The 18,312-nt window shown below is 40.7% G+C and overlaps 1 pseudogene across 1 annotated transcript; it reads right to left on the bottom strand.

Moving 5' to 3' along the window:
• Positions 1-1,658: 1,658 nt before the first annotated feature.
• On the bottom strand, positions 1,659-3,203 carry LOC148029681 (putative 3-hydroxyisobutyrate dehydrogenase-like 1, mitochondrial; annotated as a pseudogene). The gene is made up of 2 exons (XR_015692077.1): positions 3,184-3,203; positions 1,659-3,086 (listed from the first exon to the last, which is right to left on the bottom strand). The product of XR_015692077.1 is annotated as a putative 3-hydroxyisobutyrate dehydrogenase-like 1, mitochondrial (transcript).
• Between the last annotated feature and the right edge of the window lie 15,109 nt (positions 3,204-18,312).

Here is an 18,312-nt window from a genome sequence, read left to right as displayed (position 1 = left end):
AAATAATCTTGATTAGTCCCTTGTTCATCCATCCAATATTTTGACAATATTTCAATACATCCATCATATGCCTTTGAGCAATTTGAAAACTAAAGCAAGATCATTCCTTCTTGCCAAAGTTCATACCATTTCAAGGGTTTAGACAAACCTATCATCAAAGAAAATGGAAACATTGGACCAAAATGGCAACAACCCATTCATTGCTTGCCCTACCAAGACAAGACGCATTGTGCACATCAATGGTATCTAATCAAAAGATGTGATATCATGCAAGCCTCTCATCCTACATTCCCCACTTATTTACCAAGTACCATGATTGGCATAAATCTAATCCATACATCTTGCACACCAAGTATTGCCGAGACTCCTATTCTACCGAGTAAAAAAAGCATCGGAATCATTATTCTTAATGAGAGTTGAATCAAGAAGTACAACCACACAAAGCAAATCATCCCATGAGGATCATTCTTCCATAACCATGCAACCGTTCCCATGAAACCTATTGCCATCAACACATCATGTCCCAATTAATGACCATCAAGGTCAAGGTTCAATCAATCCTTTCTAGAAAAAATTTCAATGTGATGAGAAAATTACGGGTCCTCCATACTTTAAAAAAAAGGATTGTACACGTCTTCGCTATATTTGGTGCCCCTTGGTGGTTTGAGCCCATACATCCATACGATGGTGTGTAGAAAAGTGTCTCACGTATTGAAGCATACTTGGTATGTCAGCTTACAGCCAAAATTGATGTCTTTGACCACTATATTCTAAAAACTTCATCATCTTTCATAGATTGAAACAATTTCAACTAAAAACTCAATATGTAAATTTCATACCTTTTGCCCTCTCAGTTTGTCCTAAAGATGCCATCAACATGGAGGACTCAATTAGAGAACTTGGGTACAGAAGAGAACACAAAGAAAATAAGATCACATAAAAAATGTTAAAGACAGTAGCCTGCCCATTACCCAAATTGCTGACAAAGTCTAAGCTTTACTAATGTAAGGATACTTCATCATCAAGCAGATGGCATAGGCCTCCAATCAAACTGTAGCAACGTAAGTGATACTGAACATGAGTTTAATCTGAGGTATAACAGACGGTTAACGAAACTCTCACAAAGGTCAGATTATGATGGTCTCATGGTTTCTATATGATAACAGTTGATTATGCTTGTGTTACTAGAACATCCTGGTTAAGTTTGATTATGATTCCATTAATATAGCAGACTGGTTAAGAGGAAAAGATAGTTTAACCTGAAATAGAACTATATTACAATTTCCACATGAGAACAATCACTAAAGCTTTGATTATAGGGAAACAAACTTCAAAAAGTTGAGCAAACCATGACATTAATCATATGTACAAACTCCATCCATATACAAAGGCAAAAGTGAGCTTTGTGTTTTTCACTTCTGAAGCTGCCAACTTTCATGAAATGCATGTCCTGAATTGCCACAGAAAAAATTGTCCCATACAAGCCCTCCTATTTTGATTAGCCAACAATATATGAAAAATCGCCCCTTCAAATGACTCCCGAAATCTAAAACCTTCTTGGAAAGAGTAAACATATTTGTGCAAGTATCAGTAGCTGTAACTATGCATGATCATAAACATGCATGCAGACTGGATCCATCTTGCTCAATTCTCAAATCTGGATGAAAATTTTTTGATTGTTAATAAAATTTACACAAAAATTGGAAAGTTTTTTGAGCTCAGGCAGATGGCTATTACACACAACCCTAGCTAAAGCTTAATCCTTGACATCAACTGCTAAATGCAATTGTTCGGAAGCCAACATGGATTAAGTTCAGACAGTCTTCTTGAAATAAATTTAACTGATTACTGTAGGGCTCAGATGCAATGGCCTTATGAATTATTCATAACTGATTGCAAACCATCAAAGAAGAAAAGGATATGCCTTCTCAGCTTCCCTTCGTTACCAGTATGGTCATGGACAACTGTAGGTTATTTAGATAAAATGGTTTTGCCAACTGTCCTTCATCAAGAAAGACTAAAATATATTGGTGTCAATTTTGGGCAGTTCTGTATTGTTCAGACGCTCTAGAGCTAAGATTAATGCTTGGGTTCCAAGATTACCTTCACCATGTGCTTTTAGAGACACAAACAACTGTTGAGCAAGAGCAAGCCCTGGAAGTGCAAGACCCATCTGCCTGCATTCCTCAATTGCAATTCCCAGATCCTTGACAAAATGATTTACGTAAAAACCTGGGTTGAGATCCCTTTTCAGCAATCGTGCTGCATGCAATTGCAAAGATTTAGATCCTGCAATGCCTTTTGCTATGGCCTGCAAGTATTGAACTACATCCAGACCTGCTTTATGAGCAAAAACCAAGCCTTCCACCAACCCAAGCATTGTAGAAGCGATAATGATCTGATTTCCCATCTTTGTACTTTGCCCTGATCCTGCACCACCCATGTAAGTGACAGAGCCCATGCAAGAAAATAGCGGCACTAAGCCCTTAACAACTTCTTCTTGACCCCCTGCAAATATAGCCAGGGTGCCAGCTTTGGCTCCCACATCACCACCTGACACTGGTGCATCAACAGCATGACATGAAGTTCCCTTTGCCACTGAAAAAATTTCTTGAGCAAGGGAGGGGTTACTAGTGGTCATATCAACAACAATGCCTCCTTGACTAAGACCTTTCAAAATACCTTCTTCCCCTAAAATAACTTCTTGGACATCAGAGGGATATCCAACAATGGTGAACACAACATCACTCTACTGAGCAACTGCCCTAGGAGAATCTAAAAACACTGCTCCATTTTTGCAAAGATTATCAGTTTTACTTCGAGTCCTGTTGTAAACTGAAACATGATAGCCAGCATCAAGAATATGACCACACATTGCCTGTCCCATAACACCAGTTCCTATCCATCCCACACGAGTATGACCTGGAGCTATCTTCTTCGATTCAGCTTGTGAGGAAGCCATTGATGAAAATATGCGTATCTGTTTTACAAAGTTCTGCTTTGGATTGCTTCCAGATATTTGCCACGGGGTAAATTTGAATGGAGAAGACAATAGTGATCCTTCACTTGCTCCACTGAGAAAATAACTGTTAAGGCAGTGCTTGCTTAAGTTTCACATTGAGTACTGGCTATACTCAAAAAAGAAGTGATCAAATATACTTGGACACATCTAATTTGGTTTACTTTATAGCATATACAGCAGAATTTGGATGCCGTTCACTTGCTCCACAGAGAAAATAACTGTAAAGGCAGTGCTTGCTTAAGTTTCACATTGAGTACTGGCTATACTCAAAAGAGAAATGATCAAATATACTTGGACATATCTAATTTGGTTTACTTTATAGCATACACAGCAGAATTTGGATGCCCTTTAGAGTGTGTAGCATTATGAGTGAGCAACTGTGCACACACTTGACAATGGATTCAAGAATGATTGCTGAAGTCTGTATAGGTCTGGTTATCAACAAGACGCCTATGTATGACTTGCATCTGTGTCAGCACTTGGACTTTCATTGTACACTCTAATATATAGGTGTTTTCTGCCTGTGAATCTTCAGGAGTTCAGAACGAATGTCGATTATGTGATTCTTAAATCTGGAGATAGTCTACTCTGTTGAACAAGTGAAAGAGTGTGGAACAATTAGAAAAATGTTACACCCAGCTAGCAGATACCAGATCAGCCATCAGTGAATGTGCTCGCAGCCAGGCATGGCCCATTAGGAATAAAATAACTGCTTAACTGACCTTGAGCTTAGGTCTCTTCTAGGGTTTTCCTTCCCAAGATAGAAGAGGAGACACTGCTAGGATTTCCATCTGCAATGAATTAGCCGCCTATCTGTCCGTCCAAATGCCATTGGGCCTTGGAAAGTACCATTTTCCATAAGCACACCAAATGATTAAGAAAAACTGAGGTAGACATACAAAAGGGAACGCCAGCGTTAAGCACATGCCACCACGAACCCTGTATCTTCGTATTATCATGCCAAAGGCCTCAGCCCTCAAGAAAAGTGCGGGCAATAAGAGTCCAAGGTTGTTGGCCAGTACAACCTCTCTCTCTTTCCCCCCCCCCCCCCCCCCAAAGAAAAAAAAAACCCACCCCAAATACACAACCTACCCATGGATGATAGGTATGGTAGACATGGGTGATGGGCCATACCTATTGCCCATACACTCATTCTCATTCTCTCTCTCTCTCTTTCTCTCTCTCTCTCTCTCTCTCCCCAACTCCAAACCTTAAAACACTCCCTCTCCCACATCTCATTCATCCTTTCTAGCATCTATTCACTTGACTCTTGAGCTTCCCACACTCTCTACTTTGTCAAGCACACTTTGGCATCTCAAGCTCTCTATTCCCTCAAACTATCTCTACTTCCATAACCTCTCTACCTTTCCTACTCCCTCAAGCTCTCCCTACTCTCTCAATCTCTCTATCCCTCAAGCAATCTCTACGCCCTCAACCTCTCTACCCTTTCTACTCCCTCAATCACTCCACCCTCCACCTTCTCAAGTCTCCAAATCTACCCTCTCTAGTCTCTACCCTCTACTCTCAAGCCAGCCCTCCCTCCCTCCCTCTCCCTCTCCCTCTCCCTCTCCCTCTCCCTCTCCCTCTCCCTCTCTCTCTCTCCATATACCCAATCATCAATGGCACCCCCTCTTCATGAGGCCTTTCACTTGCATTGCGCCTACCTCAAACGAGTGAAGGAGAAATCCAACACTTGCAAGTGGCAATGCAAGTGTTGCCCCAAGATCCAAACCTCCTCCGTCACCCACCTCCTCGCTCACATATGCAAATTCGGAAGGGAGGCCACACCATGCCCTAGCATTCTTGATGATGTCTACCAAAGATGGTGTCAGAAATACTTGCCATTGAAGCGGCACGAAGATGTTTCAACGGCAAGCAATGAGGTAGTGTCTTCTGATCATGAGGCTTCGGATGGAGAAGATCCCTCTCCAACCATCTTAGTTTCCTCTATCGGAGGGGCCTCCTCTATCCCATCGAGAAAGCCATTCCAATGGTGCACCTATGCCAAAGTGGCAAACCACACTTGCCCAAGCAATGGGCCAAGTATCCGGTCCTCTCTCTTTTCTCAAAGAGAGGCAACAACAAGCCGAAATAGAAATTGCACACACCATAATTAAACGCAATCTCTATTTCCACACCCCTAAAGTGGATCTATGAAAGCAGATGGTAAAAGCCATTGCCGCCATCAGTTCGTGTGAGGGATGGTATGGTGTCACATCCATGACATGTGTACAAAGAAACTTGAGGAGGAGAGAGAGAGAGGATTGATAGGTCACTTGAGCCCGTGTGTACCGGTTGGGTGAAGTACAAGTACAAGTATCCTACCCAATGGCTAGAGCGACCAGAAAAAGAGGTATTATCAATATCCTCGTCTCTTGCCCACTTGGCACTTCCTTTGAGCAAAGGATACCAGCACAAGGGAAGGAGAACCATGGGCTCCTTTATGTATTGACACATATGGAAAGAAATGCTTGCTTTACAAGAAGAGAAGAAAAGAAAACAACACCAAAATTGCAAAAAGAAAAGAAAAGTTGCATTTAGGAAATCAAGGCAATAAAAACTAAAATATGAGCCATTATAAGTATAACCATTCTAATGCATCAAGGGTCATTTGAGAACATAGAATCAACCCGGTAGTTTAAGAAGAAACTAAGAGACCCCGTGAGGAAGATGTAGAGAAGCAAGGAGAAGAAGAGGGCTTCCACTTCTTGATCTATTTAAGGGAGAACAAGGCTTTGAATGTCTATCTTCGCATTGCTCTTCATGACAATTAGTAGATTGATGGGATCATCTATTGGGGGAAGTCTAAATGGTCTTTGCATTTGAGTCATCAAACCTATCAACCCGATAATTCATAACTCTTCAAAAGAACCTACAAGCATGCTAGAAAATTTGCGTTTTGGTGTCAGGATGCCCGAATGAAGGGTAAATCAGCTACGTCTTGCAAGGAGGAGTTGTAGATGTCTCACACACTTTGAAGAACACCCGAACAATGTGAAAAGTTTGTGCTTTTCACAACAGATTTGCTCCAAACAGCAAGTTGAGTGTGGTCTTCTCTTCATAGAGCCTCCACGTTATTAGGTTGGCTCTGATACCACGAGAGAGTGCACAACAGAAGAGGAATTTGAGCATGGAGAGAAAAGGGAAGAGAAAGAATACAATGAAAGAAGAGAATGGAAGGAGAAAATTTGCACTAAACTGAATGAAAGCTGAGTACAAAAGAGGAATGATTAGTCCTTGCACACACCCAAGGCGCCAATAAAGACACCAGATCAGGCTGATGATGGAAGGTAGCACTGAAAGATGGAGAAGAGTCCTTGTGCATCAGAGTGTGCTGAAACCTGCAAAGGATGAGCTTGTGAATGACCAGCCAAGTGCAGAGGACAGCTATAAATAGCTAAAATATGCAAAATCTGGCTGACATGCTCTAGTAGGGCAAAAAAAGTTGGCAGACTGATCAACATGAAAGGAAAATGTTGATCATCATAATAATTGCTGATTACCCCATCCTAGCCAAAAAGAAATGCACCAAGCTGGAAGACAATCAGCCAATGTGAACACTCCTAAATCTGATTAAAATGAAATGCATGCTCCATATGCCTCCTCCATCAAAACACATGATAGACTGTGTGTTAGAGCTCCTAATTTTCTCATTTGACTCAGACTGAGGCTCACATGCATGAGATCACTGTGCATGACACACATGACTACTAGCAGAAAAATGTAGGCTGCAAAGGCTGAAAACTAGATGATCAACAGCATGCAGCACCAAGATCCCAAACATGGATGACTAATACCATGTTAGGAGTGGGTGCAACCATGGAAGCACAGAAGACTATTGTAATACATTGCACAACACAAGAGAAGAAAGAAAGACAGGGAGAAACGAGAGAAACTGAAGAACACGAGAACATCACAAAGAGACAACTTAGCAATATGCTTGGGAAATGGAATCCATATATCAAGACATGAGACAGTCATACACAATAGTAGATCACCAATGGCTGTGTGGGCACTAGCACTAGCTCCCTCTCTCCAGCACGACCTACTCTGGAAATTTGCAACAAGTGATGAATGAATGAGGAGGGAGCCACTAAATAAATAGGCAAGAAATATGCCCATATCTGGATCAGGTTGGCCAGCAAATAAAATAATAATAAAAGCTAGTTGGCCATAAACTAATGACTAAATCCTCAAAAATAGGCACCATAAAAATGCACAAAACAAACAGCTATGCCTAGCCCACTCAAACACACCCAGACTCGCTCTCTCATTGGCGACCAAGGGATAGGGCGACTCAGCCCATCGAACCCACGAATTGATCTGCACAAAAATGAACCATAAAGAGTATCAAGTTGTTACAAATAAAAATACATAATAGAGCACAAAACGCAGTCCTCACCCTATCCCTTCATAAAGACGAAGTCCACGAGGGATAGGTCAAGTATGGTTTGACAGAGATCCGGAGCTAGTCACTAACCAACTGCTCCAACACAGACTAGCTAAAAGAGCTATTAAAGAAGTCATCCTATCTTGACATATTTTTCCATTTGCATGCTTCTTTAAACCATAATTAGTCATAAACTTTAAAAAAACTAGTTCATCTCTCTCATGTTCACACTTTATGAAGTGGTTTCAGGTCAACGGAGGGGCAAATTGTTGGGAATAAAGGGTCACCGTGCCTTTTACAGTGTTCGGGTGTGCACGCACCCTTATACATGTACTATGTATATATTATCAAAAACCTAAAGTGGCACTTTGAGATTGTATCCACATCGAGTCTTGTGCTCTCTCTCTCTCTCTCTCTCTCTCTCTCTCTCTCTCTCTCTCTCTCTCTCTCTCTCTCTGTGAGATTGATAGCATTGCGTGTCTCGATCCTTGTGCACTCTGCTAATAAACTAGTATCAGAACTTAGGTTGTTGGAGTTGCGTTAGGACAGTCGTCAAAGCTGTGTCAAGATAGTCATCAGTATTGTGTCAAATAGTCTGCTAGGCTACATTAGACAGTCCGTCAAACTACGTCAATCCATCAAATAGCTCAAATTGCAAGCGGCAGTTCAATCAAGGTAATGAGACAAATGTTTCATTATTTTTCAGAATTTCAAAGGTTTTTTGAATTAAACCTTGGTCCATTGACAAGCGTTTGCATGCGTAAGCACTGTGAAATCTTGAGCCAAAAAATTGGGGATTTTCCCGAATTTGGAAATTTTGATGTAGAATAGGACAATTTGATTTAGAAACTACAAATTTGGTGCACATTTTCTCAGAAATTTGGGGCTTTTCACATTTTAGTAAAATTTTGTCAATTTCACTAAAATTTGTACACACCGAACTCAAGAAAATTGGGGCTTTGCAGAATTTCATCAAATTGAGCAAGAATTGCCTTGTATATGCACTTGGGTACATGTATTGATGCAATTTGGGCAGATTTGCATTTAAATATTTGGAGCATTTGACCACAATCGTCAAATTTGTGCCCGAGAATGCATTTGGAACAAAAATTGCAGCAGAATTTTGGGGATTTCACATGCAATTGGTGCATCGGCCTATAAATCTAGCTGTAATTGATTGTGGAGTGCAGTAGTAGACATTCTCTAATTCTGGAAATCAATTTCCAAATTTGAAATTTCTGCAATTTCTTGATTTTCACTACTAGTTGGTGCTTGCAGCGTACGGTGGTCATTTGTGTCACATTTGGGCTTGCATTTGTCAAACAACTTGCTCTTTAACATTGAGAAGCTGAATTCTGCATATAAAATGTGGTGAAGACTTGAGCAATTGTATGCTTAGAAAAGTGCAGCCAACAAGGTTTATTGGCTGAAAAAGTTGATGGACCTTCGCACGAAGGAAGGTACAGCCATGTCTATATGTTTGAATGAGTTCAACTCAATTTTCAGTCAGCTGATTGCTTTGGATTTCTACATTGCTTTGTAAAAACGAGGCCTCGGATAAATTAAAAAAATTCATGGCACTTATTGAAAATCAAATCAGCAAGACATTAAAGTGTCGTCACTCTAACAATGGTGGTAAATATGTGTCCAAAGCATTTCATGACTTTTGTGACAGCAAAGGGATTAAAAGGAAGCTCACCGCCCCTCACAACCAACCCCGAAATGATATTGCACAGTATATGAACAGGACCATTCAAAACAAGGTCCGTACAATGCTGTCACATGTTGCTTTACCTCGTGGATTTTGGGCATAGGCTGTTATGACAACCGTACGCTTGATTAATAGATCACCAAACAAGTCTTTCTTTTTTCTTTTTTTTTTGGAAGGGGGGGGGGGGGGACGTCCCGCAAGAAGCATAGTCGGCCAAGCCACCTTCGTATGCTCACTTGAGAGTGTTTGGCTACGAGGCATTTGTGCACATTCACAAGGAAAAATACAACAAACTTGAGCCAAAGTCTTGCAAATGTATTTTCCTAGGATATGGTGATGAGGGCAAAATGAGATATAGGTTAAGGGATCCCAAAAAAAGTAAAATCGTACACAACCATGATGTTATCTTCCAAGAAGATCGCATGCACAAATAGCTTGAAAAGACTGAGGAAGTCAGAAGGGTTGTATTTTGGAACGATGTACTGATAGGACAGCAAAGAATGCCCCCTGGACAGCAACAAATACCTGCTGTAAATGGCTCTGAAAATGCATGGAATGATGCTGAAAATGATTAGCAAGAACAGATGCCTTTGAAACAACCAGAACCAGCTGTACAACATGCTGAACCTGTAGAACAGCAAGCTGTTAATATAGATTTGCAGGTTGAACAGCCAACAAATCTTGATCATTGGTTCTATAGGTCGATCAGAATGCAAAGACAGCCAGATAGGTTTGTTCCTCATGTCAATTATCTGGTTGATTATGTCATGTTGACAGATTGTGGTGAGCCATCATGCTTCAAGGAAGCAATGGACAGAAAAGATAGCAAGAAATAGCATAAGGCTATGCTGTCAAAGATGAAATCTCTCACAAAAAATGGCACTTGGGATTTGGTACATTTGCCTAAAGGGCAGAAATTGCTACCATGCAAATGGTTTTACAAAATGAAAGTCACTTCTAGTTCTTTGTTGAGCTACAAAGCACCACTGGTTGCTGAAGGGTATAAGCAAGAACATGAAATTGATTTTGATGAAATTTTTTCTCATGTAGTCAAAATGACTACTTTGTGAACCATTTTGGGTCTGATTGCATTTGAAGATATGGAAATCATTCACATGGATGTAAAAACAACTTTCTTACATGGTGATCTGCATAAGGAGATCTATATGCAACAACCTGAGGGTTTTGTTACAAAGGGGAAAGAGCGCATAGTATGTAAACTCAATAAGAGTTTGTATGGGCTGAAACAAGCACTACGAGAATTGTATCATAAATTTGATACATTTATGCAATCTCAAGGATTCCATAGATCTCAAGTTAATCACTACTTATACACCAAGAAGGTAATAGATGGCAGCCTTATTCTCTTAGTTTTGTATGTGGATGACATGTTGATTGCAAGCAGGGTTGTTCATAAATCATAGTTTGGACTCCTTGAAACAAAGCCTACACAGTAGCTTTGATATGAAGGATCTTGGTGAGGCCAATTGAAACCAGCCTTCCTTCTGTGGATGGGTGGTAAATCCTTGATTACTACTTAATTACAGCAGAAAACAATAAATGCAAATCTGAAAATACAAATTTACCTACTAATCTTGGACAATGCATATCCGAATGGCCCCAAAATTGGCGCCCCTTCTTTCAGTATTTCTTTAGCTTTATTGAAGAAGAAGTTGATTTACAATGGGATTCTCCCGATCCCCTTCGCAATCCAAACTCCCCTTGCTGTCCAAAGTGACCAGCAAATCTTCAATTTGTTTTGCCTCTTGATTCGGGCACTTAATTGGCCTTCACCCACTTCATAGACATCATTGATTAAAAATTAATCCACATGTTAAGTGAGATTTCAAAAATACATGTCCTCATGACACCAATCATATTCTTGGCATGTGTATACTCAAGGATAGATCACAGGGTCTTCTCTGTTTGTCACAACAGGAGTATATTACTAAGATTTTGCAGTGTTTCAATATGGAGGGAGGAAAGCCATTAGTATACTATTGTCTCCATATGTGAAACTTAGTGCAGATAACAACAAAAGATTGAGATGGCCAAGATTCCTTATGCTTTAGTTGTTGATTAGCAGGTACATGGCATATCCTGGCAAAAAGCATTAGGAAACAATAAAGGATATCATGAGATACCTTAAGGGCACAAAGGACTTGTGCATCCGCTTTGGGAAGCAAAAGTCATCTGTTGTTGCCTTCATGGATGCAGACTATGATGGTCATCCTGACTATAGGAAGTCTACTTCAAGATACGTGTTTACGTTCACCGGGGGAGCAATCTCTTGGATATCCAGGCTGCATAAGTGTGTCACATTGTCTACTATAGAGGTAGAGTATGTGGCTGCCACTGAGGTATGCAAGGAGGCTTTATGGCTTTCATGTCTGGTGAGAGAGCTTGGCATTACAGAGGTTCATATTCTCCACTATAATAGTCAGAGTGCTATCATGCTAGCACGAGATTCTGTCTTTCATGCAAAGCCAAAGCACATACAGGTAAAGTATCATTTTATCAGAGCTATACTTGACAGCAAGAGCATTGAGCTTATCAAGGTACATACCAATGATAACCCTATAGACCTTACGAAGGGTCTTCTAGCAAAGTAGTTTGCTCATTGCCACCACATGATGGGGGTTGGATAGTATATGTGTATTTCAGCTTTGTACATGCATAGACTTAGCTTATTCTTTCGTCTACCTTCAAGCATGCTGCCTTTAGGTGGGAGGTTGTTGGAAATAAAGGGTCACTGTGTCTTTTACGGTGTTCGGATGTGCCCGCACTCTTACACATGTACTATGTGTGTGTGTGTGTGTGTGTGTATGTGTGTGTGTAAAAACCTAAAGTGATACTTTGAGATTGTACCCACAGAGTCTTATGCTCTCTCTCTCTCTCTCTCTCTCTCTCTCTCTCTCTCTCTCTCTCTCTCTCTCTCTCTCTCTCTCTCTCTCTCTCTCTCTCTCTCTCTACTCTGCATTCACTCTCTCTCTGCAAACCACAGCATCACGTGTCTCAATCCTCGCACTCCGTTGACACGAACTACCTCGGATTTGCGATCCAAGTAGATAAGTGGCTTTCTAGCATAGAAAACTATCACCCTGGTCTCTGTTACTTGCTTTCCGAATTTTGGATCAAGTAGCTGCTTCATAACGCTAAACCTTGAGGCCATTAAATGGAGGGTCAAACAAACCCCGATCGACTAATCTACTTACAGAATCCACCACACTAGTGGTTAATCACCATTGATGAATAGGAATACCAAGGGATAGATAAAATGTGCTACCTCCCTAGGAAAGAACCTCTCTCAACCTCCATGAAGTGACACTACCACCACCAAAAGGGATTGACGTTGACTTTGAGACATGCAATGGATTTCTTTAGAGTTCTGTAGAATACCCCTAGTTGTGGATGTATAACTTTAGGTGTGAGTCTAACACCCTTGATCTTTGAGCTAGATGGCCAGATTTCTAATAGTATGCATAGTGCTTGTTTTTTAAGGCAAGTAATGCCAGAATGTTCTTTATGATGTTTTGACTTAACTACTCCCTTTTTCCTTCAATGAACGAGATTGATCATCAGCACAAGATTGTAGTCCATGTTTAGAATAAATCGGGAAGGGCGGAGGTGGATCTAAATGTAGAGATGATTCCTTTCCACTCTCCTTGTTTTTTACAAGGAAAGAAGATGACTCGTTAGCACAAGAGAGGGGACTATATCTTTGAGCAATGGAGAGGGTGATGCAATGTGTTGTAGGGAGATTCCCTATACAATCGGACTAGAGGACGAAGTGTGACTCACTTGCGATTTCATGGGAGGTGCCTAGTACACGGGTAACATTCTCAATAACAAAGCAACAAGGTGCAAAGTAGTACACCTTTGAGTATCTAATGATGGTCTAAAGCCTAAATGTGGATCAAAGACAATATATACTAAGAATGGATAACCTATGGTAGGTCTAAAGTAGGTCCCTAGAGTTGAGGTAAACAAATTTGAATGTGCATTAAAAGTGGAAGGGAAGGGTGGGAATTGTAAATGTGAAGCACCAACCTTATATTCTAATGAAAAAGAAGATAAAAGTGTATACGGTGCCTGTCCAATCATAGCATGAAAAATAGTACCACCACCAAAGTATCCTTGCTGTCCCATGCTTGCATATGCATAATCACCTTGCTGCCCATGTTCCCATGGATTGGCACTACCAAGTTGGCCGTGCATTTGCACTTGTTGCCCCACGGATCAACTATTTGTGCTCATCACGCATTTTGGGCTCTTCTAAAGAAGGCTTAGGCATTTCCTTCAATTCTTGTGGCTGTCCCAAAGCTATAGAAGGCGTCTTCTTCTCTTTGCCTTTGTTGTCCTTTGGGACATTCAAGAATCAAGTAAACTGGGGATCCTTAGCCAATTCAGTAAAAAGATTTGTTGTTCTACTTGATCTCGTATCACCATGTGAAGCCATGCTTGCTGTGATTCACTGCCGAGAACAATTTCAGCAATAATGCGATAGTCCCAAGTTGCAATCAAGTACCACAGGCCCACCAATTCAAAGGATTTGATGGTATCTCGGCAATGGAACCATGAAACCAGCCTTCCTTCCGTGGATGGGTGGTAAATCCTTGATTACAACTTAATTACAGCAGCAAACAATTAGTGCAAATCCGAAAATACAAAATTACCTACTGATCTTGGATAATGCACACCCGATTGGCCCCAAAATTGACGCCCCTTTCGGTATTTCTTTAGCTTTATTGAAGAAGAAGTTGATTTACAATGGGATTCTCCCAATCCCTTTCGGTATTCCAACTCCCCTTGCTGTGATGAATCACCAGCAAGTCTTTAATCCAATTTGCCACTTGATTCGGGCAATCAATTGGCCTTCACCCACTTCATGGACGATGGAAATGCCCCAAATTCAATGGCTGGCTAGTCCTCCACCTGAATTCAACTGAAATTCACCTTCAACCTTGTTGAATCCAAGTCTTGGAGCTTCCAATTTTTGGCACGCTTTCCAAGGTTGCTGCTAAACCCTAATTTATGCTATAAATTAGGGTTTACAACAAAGAAATTTGCAATTTCTCAGTCTCCAAGGGTCCAAATGCTAAGATCCTCAAAGCAAGGCTGTGAAATGGATGGGAGATGAGAGAGAAAACTGTAGAGAGAGGAAATTCAGAGTCTTGTCGCGAAAAATGACTGAAAATCAGTCAAATGCAACTACTGCCCTGCCACAACAGCTTGTAGATGCAAAGAACTGACAAAAATCAGTCATTTACTGTTGCTGCCCCTGCCTCAACAGCCTGTAGATGCTTTCTCCTACTGTTGATTGGTCTTCTTTTGCCTCTAGCTGCCTCAGAAGGTCCTCCAATGGCTGCAAATCAGACCAACAGCCTCTCCTCTCTCTCTCTTGCGGCCTAAATTTATAGAAATGCCTCTCTCCAACCTCTAAAGACGTTTTTCAATCTTGCATGGGCATTTTTCACAAGTGGCAACCTTACCAAATGGTTTTTCTAGCATTTTTCATAATTAAATATTAATTTTCAGCCTTAAAATATTAAAAATTAATCTAATAATTATTTCGGTGCCCTGAAAAATAATCTGACTGGCCAATAATTAAATTGGCTAGGCAACTTCCATTCCCAAGTGTCTCTGCATCATCTTTGACCATCAAATTGACATTGGTACCATTAAATACCACTTCTCTAGTGTCACCAACTGGCACTTATGGCCAAATGGATGACCTAGGCCAACAACTGGCACCAAATACCACCAAGTACTTGTGCGGCATAACTTATAGCAACTTTGTCTTTGATATCCCGTGATTTCTTCGGGTCCCGAGCTCATAAATTTACTTTAACCCCAGTTGCACCTCACATGTGCATCATTTACTTAAACATGTGATTAAAAATCAATCCACATGTTAAGTGAGGTTTCAAAAATGCATGTCCTCATGACAGCCCTTCCCCTTGAAATCCTTGCAATCGTCCTTGATTGCACTACCAAATGCATCAAAAGCAAAGTACTACACTGGGATTTTCCATAGGGCATCATAGCCAACACAACATTGCGCATTGTTGTTCAACCATTCCATATGCTCAACATATGCTGAAAATTACGAGCCAACATAAAATAGCATAAGACTCATAAAGAATCTCAAAAACATTGCCAGATTATCATGTGACATGTCCATTTCTCATGAGCTCAACTCATCTGGCAAAACCAAACCATAGCATAGCATAACCAAGCATAAACCATGGCTAAAACATCAATGGCATTATAACATATGTTATTGTCCATGGAACTAGATGTAAATCATTGAAAACTGAGCATAATCTGATCATAAATTGATTACTTGCTGATCTGAGAACTGATCACAAACTGCTGTAAATGTAACCCCAAACTGGTCACAAACTCATTGCAAAAACTGACCAGCAATCAGTGCAAAAACTGATGCACAATTGATCCAAAAAGTGACCATAAACGACTCTCAAGCTGATCAAAAAATGAGCTGAATACCATTGAATATTAATGATTATACGCTGAAAATCAACATTCGATAATCAGCCCCTAACAATCATTAACTGATGCTACACCAAGCATAACCAATGCCATACCAAGCATAATTGATTACACCCCCAGCATAACGGATACAAATGTACAGTTTCAAAGTTGCAGTGAAAACCATACCGATCTCCATACCAAACATAGTGACTAGTACACTGAATAGTGATCTCCTAGCAAACATATTGTTCAGCTCTACAATACCCTGAATGTATGCTGAATACATCCGAGATCCACTACATATGAGAGTTGTCCATAACTGGAGGAGTGAAAGTGTTGCCTCCCCCTTGAGTATCAGGCAATACTCCGGACCCTTGCTCTACTGAACCTGACGGAGCCCGAACTAAAGTCGGCTCTAACTGAAAGGCATCTAGGTAAAGCTGCAACAATTGAGGATGGTCTGCTAAGTCATCCTCTTCCATCCATTGGTGAATAATTCTGAATCTTCACCAAGTACCTCTTGGAAACTTTACGTTTGACCTTTCTCTCCTTGTGTGCCAAAATCTGCTCAGATACCAAAATCTCATCTAGCTCCTCAACCTCAAGTTGAATTTCAGCAGACATATCCTTTGGCACATCATCACGAAAAGGCCTCAACAAACTGACATGAAAGGCATTGTGTATCCGCCAATGTGGAGGTAATTTTAGTTGATATGCCACATCGTTGATTTTCTCCAACACTTGGAAGGGCATAGTATCTCATACTCAACATCGGATATAATCTTTCTCTTTCTTTCATCTTTTTCAGCCTTGTCTTTTCAAAACGCAGCAATACATAATCACCCTCTGCAAACTGCAAAGCACATCTATGGCGATCAGTACTTTCTTACCACCCTCTACTACCTCAAATGAAGCTTTGCCCATAGAACTATGCACTGTGTTATTGTAAGCAAACTCAACCAAGGGCAAATACTGCTCCCACTATGTCTTGTGGTCTAAAACATAGCACCTCAAAAGATCTATATTGTGGAATTCACTTCCTCATACTGACCATCTATCTATCTGCGGATGGAAGGATGATGAGAATTTCAGCATGGTACCCATATTCTTAAACAAGCCCTTCCAAAATAAACTAGTCATCCAAGGGTCTTGATCACTAATAATCGACTCTAGCATACCATGATATTTAAAGATGTGTTGCAAAAACAATCGTGCAATATGATCAGCCTTTATTTTCTTTCTCACCGGAATGAAATGGACTTGTTTGCTAAACTGGCAAATGATAGTCCATATCCCATCATTCCCTATAGGTATCTTAGGAAGCTCAAAAATAAAGTCCATTGCAATGCTCTGCCAAGGCCTATCTGGAATAGGCAAGGGCTGCAACAAACCCGGCATCTTTTGCCTATCATGCTTTACCTTCTGGCATACGATGCATGTCTTACCAAACTGTTCTACATCATGCCTCAAAGCTGGCCAATAAAAGAAATGCTCCACTGCCTTGACTATGGCATCAATATACCTCTATGTCTTGCATACGAAGGAGCATGACTTTCGGTGATAACTCTAGGCCTTAACTGCTTTGTGACAAAGTCGTCCATGCATCATCAGAAATCTACCTCTTACGCAAAGTGTCCATGCCTATGGCCATCGCAAAGCTGATCATAAACATTAGCAAAGTTCAAATCAGCAACATATTGCTCTTTCATGGCATCCAACTCAGTGTGATAAACCATATTGACAGTCGACAACTGAGGTTTGCATGACAATGCATCACTTTTCCCACTCTTTCTCTGTGATGTGTTCCTCTTTGATCTGCCTTGATTTTCAGCTTTATTTTCAGATTTACCCTTTTTCTCAATCTTTGCCTCTTTGACATGTGACTTGGCATCATCATCGTGGAATCCTGCATCCTTCCACGCAGCAATGTGTTGGCTGTAGTAGCATTTTCTATAAGTTGAGATATGTTGGAAACAGTGGAATTAATGCAAAAATCCTTGATTCCTTTGGCAAACCACAAATATACTTCTCTACCTACTCATGGAGGGGTACTGTGCGATAAGAAGTAACTAGCAACAATGCATCTCAAAACTTCTTATTATACTGGTCCAAGTTTTTGCAATCTTTGGAATTCAATTGATTCCAAGCTATCATAATGTCTACTTCAAAGGTACTTGTCAACCAGTTTGAAGCAAACATTTGCTTGAACTGGATCCACGTGGTAGGTGACTTCCCTTGAATAAGGAGTGTAGACCACCACTGCAATGCATTTCCCATAAAAAATGTAGCTGCCTTGCGTATCTTAGATGCCTCTGTGAAGTTGCCTCCAGAATAGGTTGCATCAAACTGCTGAATAAAAACAAGTGCTTTTAGCATATCTTGTGCACCACTGAAAGGCTCAAACTTCACACTTTTGCCACCTTCATCATAGTCCTTCGACGGACCTATGGGAATCAAGTTATCATAAATGGGCTGCTGCAAAAAGGGTGCATTGGCTGTATTTGCATGAAAACCAACACTATCTGAAGCACCTACATGACCAGCACCAAATCCTTGTGCTCCAATAGTCCCCAGGGGTACTGATACATATCCATATGGCCCGCTATGTGTCCCAAGCATCATGCCTATGCTGCCATACATGGGGTTAGGCATTCCACTTGCATTACCTGGATACATTGGGTGTTGTGAGCCATG

The sequence above is a fragment of the Lygodium microphyllum genome, chromosome 10 (genome assembly GCF_053477565.2).
Source record: "Lygodium microphyllum isolate KBCC chromosome 10, Lygodium_microphyllum_v1.1.10, whole genome shotgun sequence".
Lineage (NCBI taxonomy): Eukaryota > Viridiplantae > Streptophyta > Polypodiopsida > Schizaeales > Lygodiaceae > Lygodium > Lygodium microphyllum.
This window is presented reverse-complemented; position numbering and strand designations above follow the sequence as displayed.